This window comes from Lissotriton vulgaris, chromosome 1_1 (genome assembly GCF_964263255.1).
Source record: "Lissotriton vulgaris chromosome 1_1, aLisVul1.2, whole genome shotgun sequence".
In the NCBI taxonomy this organism is placed as follows: Eukaryota; Metazoa; Chordata; class Amphibia; order Caudata; family Salamandridae; genus Lissotriton; species Lissotriton vulgaris.
The window spans coordinates 1,837,093,514-1,837,106,164 of NC_141685.1; positions in this window are offsets into that span (position 1 = coordinate 1,837,093,514).

Here is a 12,651-nt window from a genome sequence, read left to right on the forward strand (position 1 = left end):
CTTGTACCAGAATACTGAAGGTGGTTGAAAGGTCATTTGAGGATGCCTTGTTGGGGACCTGCAGTGGAGAAAATGTCTGGGACTATTTTCGCTTGCAATGTTTTCTCAGTGAGAGTCAAGGGTCCTGCTGGGAATCTGGGTGTTCAGCTTCAAGGCAGTGGTGTAAACAAACTTGGTGGGCAGGGGTCGCAGGACCTGTCTGGCCAGGTGTCTCTGACTCGGGGTTGATGTAGACGTCACCTTGGGTGAATCTGACGGAAATGATGTGAATTTATGTTTACCAACATTATCGTCATTATGTATACAGTTCTCATTTTGTACAAGGAAATCATTTGGCTTGGTATTAATGATACAGTTGTTTTTTCGTTCATAAAAATAATGTGTACTGGTATTAACAAGATTATGTTTACTTTGGTCTGAATGCATGTTGCCATTGTTCTTATTCACAACAATAATATCATATGAGCAGGGATCACTGAATAGATTAGCATTATTATCGCTGATGTCGGCGCTGCTATGCGGCACAACTTACAGTATAGAATGGCATTGAATTGTGAAGGTACAAGTGGTGGCATACGTTCACTTTGCATTTACTGACATTGCCATTGTTGAGCAAGCTCATATCATAACATTCAGTAACATTGTATTTACCTATCCCATCACAGCAATATGAAGTTCGGTGTTCCCATTACTAGGAAAACAGAGACTAGAAAAAGTGGGCCAGTCTTTATCAGGTGAAGAGGAATTCTACATGGGAATTCCACTTCTCTCGACACGTAATTGGGCCCTTGGAGAAAATGGCGGGAAAGGGATAAGGCCAGACAAGTACAATAAGAGTTACCAGTAAATATAGACAAAGAGAAAGTGAGTGACATGATAAGATACTGGATGACAGGCAATAGGGCATCAACAAACATGAGGAGACATATATAAGGAAACACTGCGTAAACATGGACATTGGGAGACACAGTAACAGAAGGACTAGAAGGAATGTTAATATTTATATTTATTTTCGACTTCCTAACTACTTTACGGACTATAAAACCTGATTGGGCATTTCTAGCAATAGCGCAAGCGCGGAGATACCCCTTCGGGGGTCGAATCCTGCGCTATATAAGAATATAAATAAAATAAATAAACAAAGCCTGAATGAAACAAATAGTTCATAATAATTAACAACAACAAAATGCCTCCATGTTTGTGATGCATTTGCACACTTCAAAGTTTACTGTAACTATAGAATGTTTATCGCCTTTTAGATAGTATATCCATATTATTTACAATTATGATTTGTATGGATGTATCTCCATAAATTGTATTTCTATATGGCAAACCTATCCAATAGGCAACAGAGTGCTGTATATGGTCACAGGAAAGCCTAAAGTCAAAGAGTCATAGGAAAGGAAGTTGAGTTGTGGACGGGTAATACATTATGTTATAGGGTTCTTTATTTATTTTATTTATTTTATTTATTTTATATTCTTCTATAGCGCCTGAATAGACCCCCGGAGGGGTATCTCCGCGCTTTGCCAGTGAGAATATCCTCAGATGATTATGGATAGATGAATGGTACATATTGACAGAGGGGGATCAGTTACTAGGGAATAGGTGTGTTTTTAAGACCTTACGGAAGGTCAGATGGTTGGTAAGTGTTCTCATCTCAAGAGGTAGGGAGTTCCAAAGCTTTGGTCCAAGATGGGCCAAAGCTCGCCCTCCTTGTCTGGACTTTTTTATTCTAGGCACCTGCAGAAGCTGCTGGTTGCCAGAGCGCAGGGTTCGTCCAGGGGCATAAGGCAGGAAGATGTTGGCCAGATATTTTGGGCCTTTGCCTATCACACTTTTGTGGATAGTGCATAGGGTCTTAAAATGCACTCGCTTCCTCACTGGTAACCAGTGGAGCCTAATCAGCAGTGGGAGGGAGGGAGTCCTGGGGGGAGCATTGAGGACTTAAGGAAGTGAGTCTTCAATTCTTTCCAAATTGGAGAAATTTAGAAGCAGTACCGATTGAAATGATGATATTGTTCCAGATCCTGGGTGAATGAATGGAGCAGGCCTGTTATTTTGTTTTTTCTCTTTTATCCGCAGTAGTCTGGTTGAGTCCTGTCTGCTAGTTTGCCAAGAGCCACCAGAGATGGTGAGCTTGTCTGCAAGAGAAGCAGCATGCTGCTAGTGATATTGGGGGCTGGCAAGGGGAGATAACAGAGTTCCATCAGACTGCCAGTATCTAGTCTGGGAGGCCATGGAGTACTGCATTACCACCATCCTGATCCAAGAGTAAGAGGGCTTGATCAGTTCCAAAGTCACTTTCTGGAAGTTATGGTTTGACTTTCTTCAGAACAGGAAGCTGGTACCAGAATGACTTTGTTGTTTTGACAATGTGTTCCTTGATGGTGAATCTCAGTGATTTAGTATTCAGTGACAGCTGGATTACAAATCTGTCAAGGTTGATGTTGTTGAGCATGGTTTGTACTCTCTCTTGCTTCTTGTTCTTCGCAAATAGTCTGAATTTTGTCTTGGTTTAGTTGAGCTTCATGTCGTCTTGGGTATCAAGGTCATGATGATGTGCAAGCAATGCTTTTGCTGTTGGATGTGTGAAGCAGAGGAGATTTACAAATAGAGTTAGTTGCGATCAGCATAATTGTGAATCGTGATATCTGTAAGCAGCTGAAGTAAACAAAAAGTGAGGGATGGAATGCTTCAATTAATCCCAGCCACTCGTAAATACTTGGGGCTGCATTCTAGTCCATTGTTATTTTGCACACCATGCAATATCAGTTGGGACTCAGTCATGTGCAACTCAGTCTCCACCTTGCTCAAAAGTTATCTGTGAGTAGAGCACCAAGTGGCTCAATGGAGTGTTGAATGTTAATTGGGTAGCTTATTGCACCGTGTCTGCAGCTGTGTAATTACTTTCAGAAGCAGTTGAAATATGATCCTAGACTGAAGTTTAAGGTAATTCTTTGGTCAATAGACATATTGCCCTCACTACACGCACTGACACATCTTTTTATACAATTAATGACAGGGTTGGAGTAAAAAGGATGTTGAAACATTGCCACTGAGACAAAAACCTATTTAATGAGACCAACAGGTTCTGAGGCCCTGCATTTTCATATTTTGGATGACTAAAAAGCATACCAAATACAATGTAAATCATACCTTAATCTCATTATAAATGTTAAAACTTGTCAAAACGAGAAAACAGTAAAACCTCGAATGACTATAATGATTTTTAAATTAAAGTTTAACATCAGTTTTCTAACCAATGCAGAACATATGTATGACGTTACAACGCTTACATTTACAACATATGCACTTACAACGCAGTTTTTACATCGCAACATCCACTACAATGCATTCCAACACATCGCATGACACTACATAGCATATAAAAAAACTACCTTTACAATGCATACCATTACAACGCACACCATTACATTGCATTTAAGGTAAGTATTGGATAGTATAGGGGTAAAGATTACTCATCTAACTCAAAGGGATCCAACCGTAGGGTAAATGTTGGATAGTGTAGGGGTTAACATTACTGTTCTTAATACAGGGGGTGCAACAGTAGGGTAAGTGTTGGATAGTGTAGGGGTAAAAATTACTAATCTAACTCCAGGGGGTGCAACAGTAGGGTAAGTATTGGATAGTGTAGGGGTTCAAATAACTATTCTTACTCCAGGGGGTGCAACAGTAGGGTAAGTGTTTGATAGTGTAGGGGTACTATATGTTGTAATGGTATGCGTTGTAATGGTATGCGTTGTAATGCCTGCATTGTAGTGACATGCGATGTAGTGTCATGGGTTGTAATAGTATGCATTGTAATGCCTGTGTTGTAGTGACATGCCCTGTAAGGGATGTTGCGATGTAATAACTGCATCGCAAGTGTAGTGCACTGTAATGACTGTGTTGCAAAGGTTGTTTCCCTGCAGAAGAGATATTACTCCCTACTAATAATTTTTCTGTCGGGAAGCAGTCTTTTTTACACAGTCAATGGTTTGTGCCATCAAAATATTTTTGCTCTGCAGCAGATCTTCTAATGCATCAAAATGCAAACATGGCTATTATGCAGACTTTACAGAATTCTGCCCCATTTGGTGAGGTTGGATTTTATTTGCGAATCCCAAAATGTTGATGTATATTTAGGGCGCATGTAGTGGTCCCATGGAGCTGACATTCACAAAGTGAGCATCATCCTTCAAGAACATCTTCCACTTTGTAATCCACACCTCCCCTTTGAGGATTCAGTCTTTCATGACGGTTCATAAGTAGAATGGAAGTCCCTCTTTGGGCCGAGCCTGAGCCGGCACGCAAGCGCTACTTTGGCGACCTGTAGTAGGTAGAGTACATTCTCTCGCCCCCTCCTGTTGTACGGGTTCCCTTTGTTCCCGCCCCCTCCCATTGTCTGTGTTCTCAATCTTCCTGCCCCCTCCCATTGTCTATTCTCCCTTTGTTACCGCTTCCCTCCCGTTGTCTGTGTTCTCCATCCTCATGCCCCTGAAGCTTATGAAAACATTTAACTATGTTAAAAATATAATATGCTCAAGTAATAAGCATAGGTTTTGTGGTAGACTTTTTATAATGTTTCTGTTGTGTAAAATTTAGAGAGCCACAATATTTTGTTTTCTGTGTGGTCGTACGATACTGTGAAAGAAAGCAGTGTTCATACAACATGGCTGCTACAATATGAGCTATTCAAGAGGCGTGGGTGTGCTGCTCTTTTATGCCTCCTTCTACACACGTGCTACAGCCACCTTCAAGTTTCACTCGTGAATCCTATTGCCTACTCATTCGTCATTTGAAGTTAACACGTGGAGCATAGGAAATATAATCTTTTCTCTATATAGTCCCAATGAAGCTCAAGCTTTTCATTTAAATGGATATATATGTACACTTTCCTTTATTTGTAAAATGTATATAGTTTGTTGATTTTCTAACTCAAAATATCCCGTATTTGGAAATATATAGGACTGATCAGGATAAAAGAAAAAGCAGGAAACACTTTTGAGTCCCAATTATAATGCTCAACTCGCTTTACGTTCCAAACAGGTGTTGACATCTTTAAGGTTTCAGTCACAGGTAGATATAACTAGTCAAGATCGTCTTTCTTCCATATCTTATTCCACAGCTACACCTTTATTGTGTCTCTTCCTGGGTGGTGCCTGTGAAGATGGCGTAGTTTCTGACTGGTCCTCCATGCAGAGCGGCTAGTTGAGAGTTTAGACTAACAGGACAAAAGTGTGGTCAAGTGAGAACTACCACAACTGTTCCAACATGGCTAATATTTATAGAGTTCCTTGTCGAGTGCTGTACCTACTTGTATACCCAATTTATAACCTTTGCAGCCGTTCCCTGAAGGACCTTTGACCTAATATATCCTGCTCACTGCATTATGTTCTGAGCTTTTAATGTTCTGAGTACACAACGAAGCCCTCACATACATGCCAGAATGCCCGGTTGAGGCGGGACACTAGCAAATGGCTTTATTTCAGCTGTGTCCCACCCAAAATTTCCTGGGCTATCATTTAAGTCAATGGGGAAAATGCAGTTTTATGGAAATCTCTCATTTTTCATTATCAAAATGTCGGCATGTATGTCCTTATGGAAACAGGGTCTGATTGTATGCTTATACATGTAGTTTAAAACAATTCTTCCGCAAAGATATTGTCGACAAGGGTATGCTTGGCAGTAACTGTGCATTTGGTCACATAACTGTTTATAAAGAGGCTACGTTTTTTAAATGTCTTAGTGGTTAAGGCACCAGCTGCAGAGATCTGTATGTGTTTAGTGCTGAAACTAACTCCTCATTGACGCTTCCAGTTAATGTACACTTCACTCTCGCTATTTAAAACCTGCTTATCTCTCCTCAATCTAACTTCCATTTATAAATCTATCATTATTAAATTATCTATACATCTTCCATCTCCCTCTACCTTTCTCTAACACGGTTTTCCTGAATGTATCTATCTTATTCTCTCTCTCACATTTAGCTATTTCTCTTTACACTATCTCTCACTTAGTTCTTAAAATAGCTCTACCTATTTCTATATTTCAAATCTTATCATTCTCCATCTCACTCCTTTTGACTCTTTCATTTTCTCTCTAGGCAGCTGAGCTATTGGCGTTGCAAATATTGATGTTTGTTAATTTTATTTTTTGTCCAAAATATCCCCGCAGCAACATAAGTAATAAAAGAAAATACATGAAGGAAGTAAAGGGTGCAGTACCAAAGGCTCTTCTTAAGTGTTTCTGTTGAGTTGTAAAGGGACCTGTATTAGCCACATAAGGTACTGCGTGCTTAATGCAATTACAAAAACAAAGATTGCAGCCGAGCATACGTTTTCATTTGTTTTTCTTTTATAACTTATGCTACTTTTGGGATATTATTTGAAGAAGAAACAATCTAACAAGCGTTAACATTTGCAATGCCATTGCTCAAATTAGCACAAATCTGAGACCTATTGCATTGAAAATGCTTGTTTCTCTCTTTTACCATGGCAGTAACAAGCCACCACTGTGTGTACTTTAGGAGTTGCAAAGGAATTTGTAAACTCTTAATGCATTTTTAATTCCTTTCAAGCTAAGGTTTTGCGGTTGCAAAGCCTTCAGTGTTGTGACTTTGTGATCACAAAAACATTTCCAACATTGTTACCTTCTGGGTCTCAATGTTCTCCATATATTTAACTGTAGTTTTATTTACTACAAGGACAAAAATCATTTAGAGAGCATAATTCCAAATAAGGCTTCAAGTCCAAAGGAGCTCTTTAACATTAAAATAGTAGTTCTCTTTCTTCTTCATAGAATTATTCCCAAGGTCTACTATAGTGGTCTGATCCTAGCTAACTTTTTGCATTATTGGATGTGAGGACCCCAAGGTCTGCTTATACCTAGATGCAATAATTGTGTATGAATTAATAGAGCACGGTAAAAGACATAATATTTAACAATGTTCCTACTTCTGAACTCTAATTGAAATGCACTGGTTGCGTGACTAGAGTGGCAGAATTCAAGGCCTAGATGTAAGAAGCATTTTTGCAGCAGAAAATGGCCCGATTCACAGAATCGGGCCACTTGCAACATCAACAATTCATTTTGATATATAGCTATCCCAGCCTGTGATTCGGTAACATGCGATTGAATCGCAATTTGGAATTGCAAATACATACAGATTTGGTTTTTGGTATGTTTAGGGCCTCCATTCTAATTACCGAATTAGAATGGCATACATGAATGTTTTGCGACCGAAATACAGTAGCAAACCAACCCCACTTTACTACCAATTTAAAGTTTGTAGTAACTCATTCCCAATTGGAAAGGGTCCATAAGGGAACACATAATTGCGCCATTGGAGAAAATGGTGGCAAAGAGATATGGCCAGACAAGTACAATAGGAGTTACCAAGAAATATAGAGAAAGGGAAAGTGAGTGTAGGGGCATGATAGGATTCTAGGTGACAGGGCAAAAATAAACATGGGGGGCATATATATGGAAACACTGAGCAAAGACTAGAAAGCCATCACCGACATGGTGGTCTGTTCATTCCAGGATGCCACTAGCCCTGAGAAGGTTGTGATTCCTAAGTGACCTATCTCATTATTCTTCATGAGGTAGGTTTATTTGCAACCTGTTAGGACATGCTAACTGAAACTCAATGAGTTTCATTCATTAGGAATAGCAATTTTTAAATCAAGACTTGCAGAAAATCGCAATTAGGTAAGCGCTATTCCTAATAATAATAATATATCTCTCCCCAACTTTTTATTATATTGATTTTCTACAAATATTAAAGAGGGTACATTAAACGTTCCAAGAAATTGATGTAGTTATTCTTATAAAACTTTATTGTATAGAACTCTACTACTGTTGTGAGTGAACAACACCAAAGCACTAAAATGAATCACCTAATGTCCCACTGATATATCTTTTATTGTTTTGATAAGTACTTTATATTTCTTGATGACATTTTCAATGAAACTGTTGATAACCCTTATCAGGTCAGAAGCACTATCATACTATTGTACACTGACTTTTTGCGAGCAGTATTTGGTTTAGTGAAGTGTCACAGAGGGTCACAGACCACCCTGCCTAGATGAATATTAAATAGACAGGTCACATTTTGCAACCCAATGTAATTGGCTACTAAAACAGGGACGGTGGCCTGCAAGGGGCCTCATATCACAATCTCTAAATTTGCATTCTCCAATAGATTTTTTTTCAAAGCTTTAACTGTTCCTTAAAGGAACCATTGCCACGTTACGTTCTCAATTTGGAATGAAGGCCCCCTTTTATAGCTCTATCACATTGCAATTCGGTATGGGTTGCAAAACCCATTTGACAAGTCAGAAAATAAATGATTAAAGATTCATGAAATTGGTTTCGTACATAAGAAACAGCCATTTTGTTATAGTGTACCATGTGAGTTTTCATACCTTGCGGTTTGCAATGACAACATTGTTTTGTACATCTGAGCATTCTTTGCTTCATTCCAATTTTGATTCTGTACATCTAATTTATCTCTGTGCATTTCACACTCATAGTCAATGTTCATCTAGGGCTGGTGTACAATACTTAAAGAGAATACCTTAAAACAAAAGTAGAGACAGCAAACAATATGGAAAATAATGTAAATAATACATTTAGTTCAGCAAAACATTCTTACTTCAGTGAATGATACCATTAATCTCTGACCCATAATCTCCTAATGTATATTTAATATACAACAATTATTGAAGGAGAGTTCAGTATTCATCTCTCATGTGGGATGTAATTGCTCAACTTATAATGGAATTACTTTGCTTGAGATGATCAATTCCTGTTTTTTAACAACAACATTATTATATTATTGACAGACAAATCAGCATGTCAATAGTCAATAGATATAGTAGTAATAGTGATGTCAACATTTACTGTATCAGAATATAACAGTGTAGAAGTTAAGGGTATCTGAGTTAAAACCCAAACAATAAACAACAGTGCTATATTCCCAATATGTAGACTATCACATGTAGTTCTCAACCCCCCAGGTGGAAAAACATATAGTTATAATCCAATCTGTCACTCATCATATTATCATCACACCAATTCCTCAATTTTTGATGCAGGGGTAATGGGCTCCAAATAGAGTCTCCGCTAGTCCGCCTAACTCTTCCATATTTAACCCCCTCACCTTGAAGATTGGTATCTGTAGCACCATAGAGAAATCAAGAGCCCTCTTCCAAACCTCCACCGATGGCAGGGACGCATCCTTCCATGCCCTGGCAATTTCTTGATTCGCCAATGTGAGAACAAGAAATTGTAAATGGCACTTATACCTATTGCCCCCTATTCCTTCTGTGATATGTAGCATACCCAGATGTGGTGATTGTGGAATATCCCATCCCAGTACTTTAGAGAGGCCAACATCACCCCTGAAAAAACCTTGATAATGTCACACAATGCCAGACGGTGTGCATGAGAGTGCCCTCTGCGACCTTGCACACAGGCAATGGGGGAGGCATTCAGTCCTCCTCACCACAGCCTGCGTCTATTGAAATAGACCCGGTGGAGATATTTAAATTGTGCAAGGCAGAGGCATGCTGTGATGGTCAGGCTGTGTGGGGACTCCAGCGCCTCAGTCCAATCCTGGTCATATATAGTGCCAAGATCTTTTTGCCATGCGTCCCGTGTTGTGTTGAGTGTAGTGGGCTATTGGTCACTAGTGTACGGTATATCACAGTAATTTTATGGTCACCCAATTCCCCCATAAAGATGTTGGCCTCGATGGTATTGAAGTCGGGTATGTCTTTTTGGTGTGCTATATAGGGGGAGAATGCATGGCAGAATTGAAGGTATCTGTGAAACTACGAGTGGGGCATGTCAAATTCTGTTTGGAGCTCCTGGAAACACTTTAATGTCTGACCATGTTTAACCTTCCCAACTTTAGTGATACCAATGGGTTCCCAGTCCGGGAATTCGTTATGCCAAAGAGGTGCCTCCTTTGTTTATCTACTCCACCACCCAATCTTGCATAGCACTTGCCGCCATGTCACAAAAACTGTCCTGGTTTTGGGCGGTAGTTTTTTAAGCGTCGGACCCAAATATTGGATCATATATAATGACGTAGTGTCCATTAACCAACGTTTGGCCGCATAAGCCTGTGGAGAAGTGTGGCTCAGGGGTTAGAGGCGGCAGACCCGGAAGCTGAGATCCGGCCCTGGACCAGGGTTCAATTCCCCGCCTCGGCGGGTCTTGGGCTCAAAAATTCCACGGACTCGATAATTCTCGCTCCGGTGCCATCTCGACTCACGGGTTCACACTCTGCGACTCTGGGCAATAGCTTGCTTAATCTCCACAACGGCCCCTCGCGGCGGGATGCCTGGCTTTCACCTTGTGGATACCCTGCCGGGGTTATCTCACAGGGGAATACCAGGACGGGTTCCCTAAGCAAGCGCCGGGAAACCCTTTGTGGGTAGCTGTGCGCTATATAAGCTCAAATACATTTACATTTACATTTAAGCCAGATCTCGTCTGTCGCCATATCACCAGTCATTAAGGATGAGAAGATGTGAGGCGGCATGGTATGCTTGAACATCCGGAGTCTCATTACCTCTGCAATATGTACATTAGAAACAGATTCTTAGAGCAACGTGTGCTGAGCCCCCCCCCAAAGGAAGTGACTGAGGATTGTGTTTAGTTGTCTAATCCAGGTGGCTGGTAATGGGTAGGGGTGATTTTGAAGCTGATAGAGGAGTGAAATTAATGTTGTATGATGCCACCTGGCATAAAGCAAGCTTGATCAGGGTAAATTAACTCTGTAATATGTGGGACAGTGCGATTGTTGATGGCTTTTGCCAAAAGTTTATCCTCAACATTAACAAGAGTATTTGGGCGGTATGAGGTGTTGAGTTCTGGGGGTCAACCTGGTTTTAAAAAGAAAATTATTTCTGCGTGGTGCCAATCAGGTGGAAGCGGTGTTAAGTGCTGCTAGATATGGAGCAGTCAATTGAGAGCGATACTTTTTATGAAACTCACATGGATGGCCGTTCGGATAGGCGCCTTACGTGAGTGCATGTCAGATAAGGCCCATTGAATCTCCTAAATTCTCAGTGGTTCATTTAGAACCTCCATCACCAAATCAAGTAGGGACCATGGAGGCAAGTCAGCCAGAAACTGGTGAATAGTGCCCTCTGGAAGAATCTACCCAGGAGCATATAAGTCTGTAAAATATTTGATATAAAGCGTGCCACAATGTGTGCTGGGTCAGTGAGTATCTCCCCACAGGGCCATGTATATCTGGGATAGTTAAGGGGCAGACTGTCTACTGATAGAGGCGGTGAAGAAGACTGCTGGATTTATCACCCCTAATGATATATCTGACTACGGCTAGCAAGCCAAAATGTTTTGGCCTTGTCCAACTGTTAAGTGGCATATGTTTGTTGTGTAGTAAGCAATTGTTGGTGTACCGCACCCCTGTCTTCTCCACTCCTCCTATGCTCCAAATCAATGAGTTGGGCCTCTGTCCGTATAAACTTTTCATAGTGCTGCTTACGCTGGGCTGTGCAGAATGCGATATCGACCCCCCTCAGTTATGGTTTCATATCCTCCCATAGAGTTTCAGAGGACTCAATCATGCCTGTATTATGGGAGAAATAGTCTGAAATGGCTGTGTGCATGTGTAATCTGTACTGCTCATCTTGCAGATGTCATGGTGAAAGCTGCCAGCTAAAGGGAGAGCGTCTGGGATGTAAACGCAGCTCTAGCGACACAGGGGAATTGTTAGATAGGCCTCTAGGCACGATTTATGCTGTCTCAAGTCTGTGGAGATGGGGTGCAGATATGAAGAAATAATCAAGGCAAGAGAAGGACTTGTGAACACCAGAGAAGTATATGGAGCCGTGGTTTGTTGGTCGGAGTCTCTGCCAAAGTTCCACTCACCCCATCCCCTGAGCCAGTTGCCTTGATACCAGCATGCCTACCCATCACCCCATACTACGCAATCTATCGCTCAATGGGCACAGTACATCATTCCACTCTCCCCCAGCTATCGACAGGCCCAGGGGGATCTCCGTCCAGAGTGTCATTAGGTGCTCTACAAGGTTCCATGCTGGGAGTAAGGGGCATATACGCTACAGAGAATAAGCCGTTTGCCATATAGTGGACCTGACACAACAATGGTTCTGCCCTGAAGTTCTGACCATGTCTTGTCGTGAACATTTGTAATGTTACGGTGAAAGAGGAATGCCAGGCCACCGGAGCCCCTGGTAAACCCAGAATGAAAGGTCTGGATGTATCCAAGCCGTGCAAAGTACAGTTTCTTTTTGTCTAACAGGTGGATTTCTTGTAGAAGCAGGACATCTGCTTTGTAGAGCTTAGCTTGGCGGAGTATGGCCCCCATTTAATCTTTTCTAAAAGGCCACAGTAATTCCAGCTGATCCCTGACCCCTGGATTCTGTCATGGCAGATGGCATGTGTGGTGGTGCGACATGTAGATGTGAGCTGACGCTTGGATGGTATGGTCCGACTGGAAATTATGCATGTAAAGAATGTTAATGACACTGGGAACACACAATAACTTCCCATAAACCCCCTTACCCTACTGCCCACCCTGGTACCTCAAAAACGTTGAAGCATCTATTGTGGCACTGTGAGCATCCAACCCCCAACGGGGGA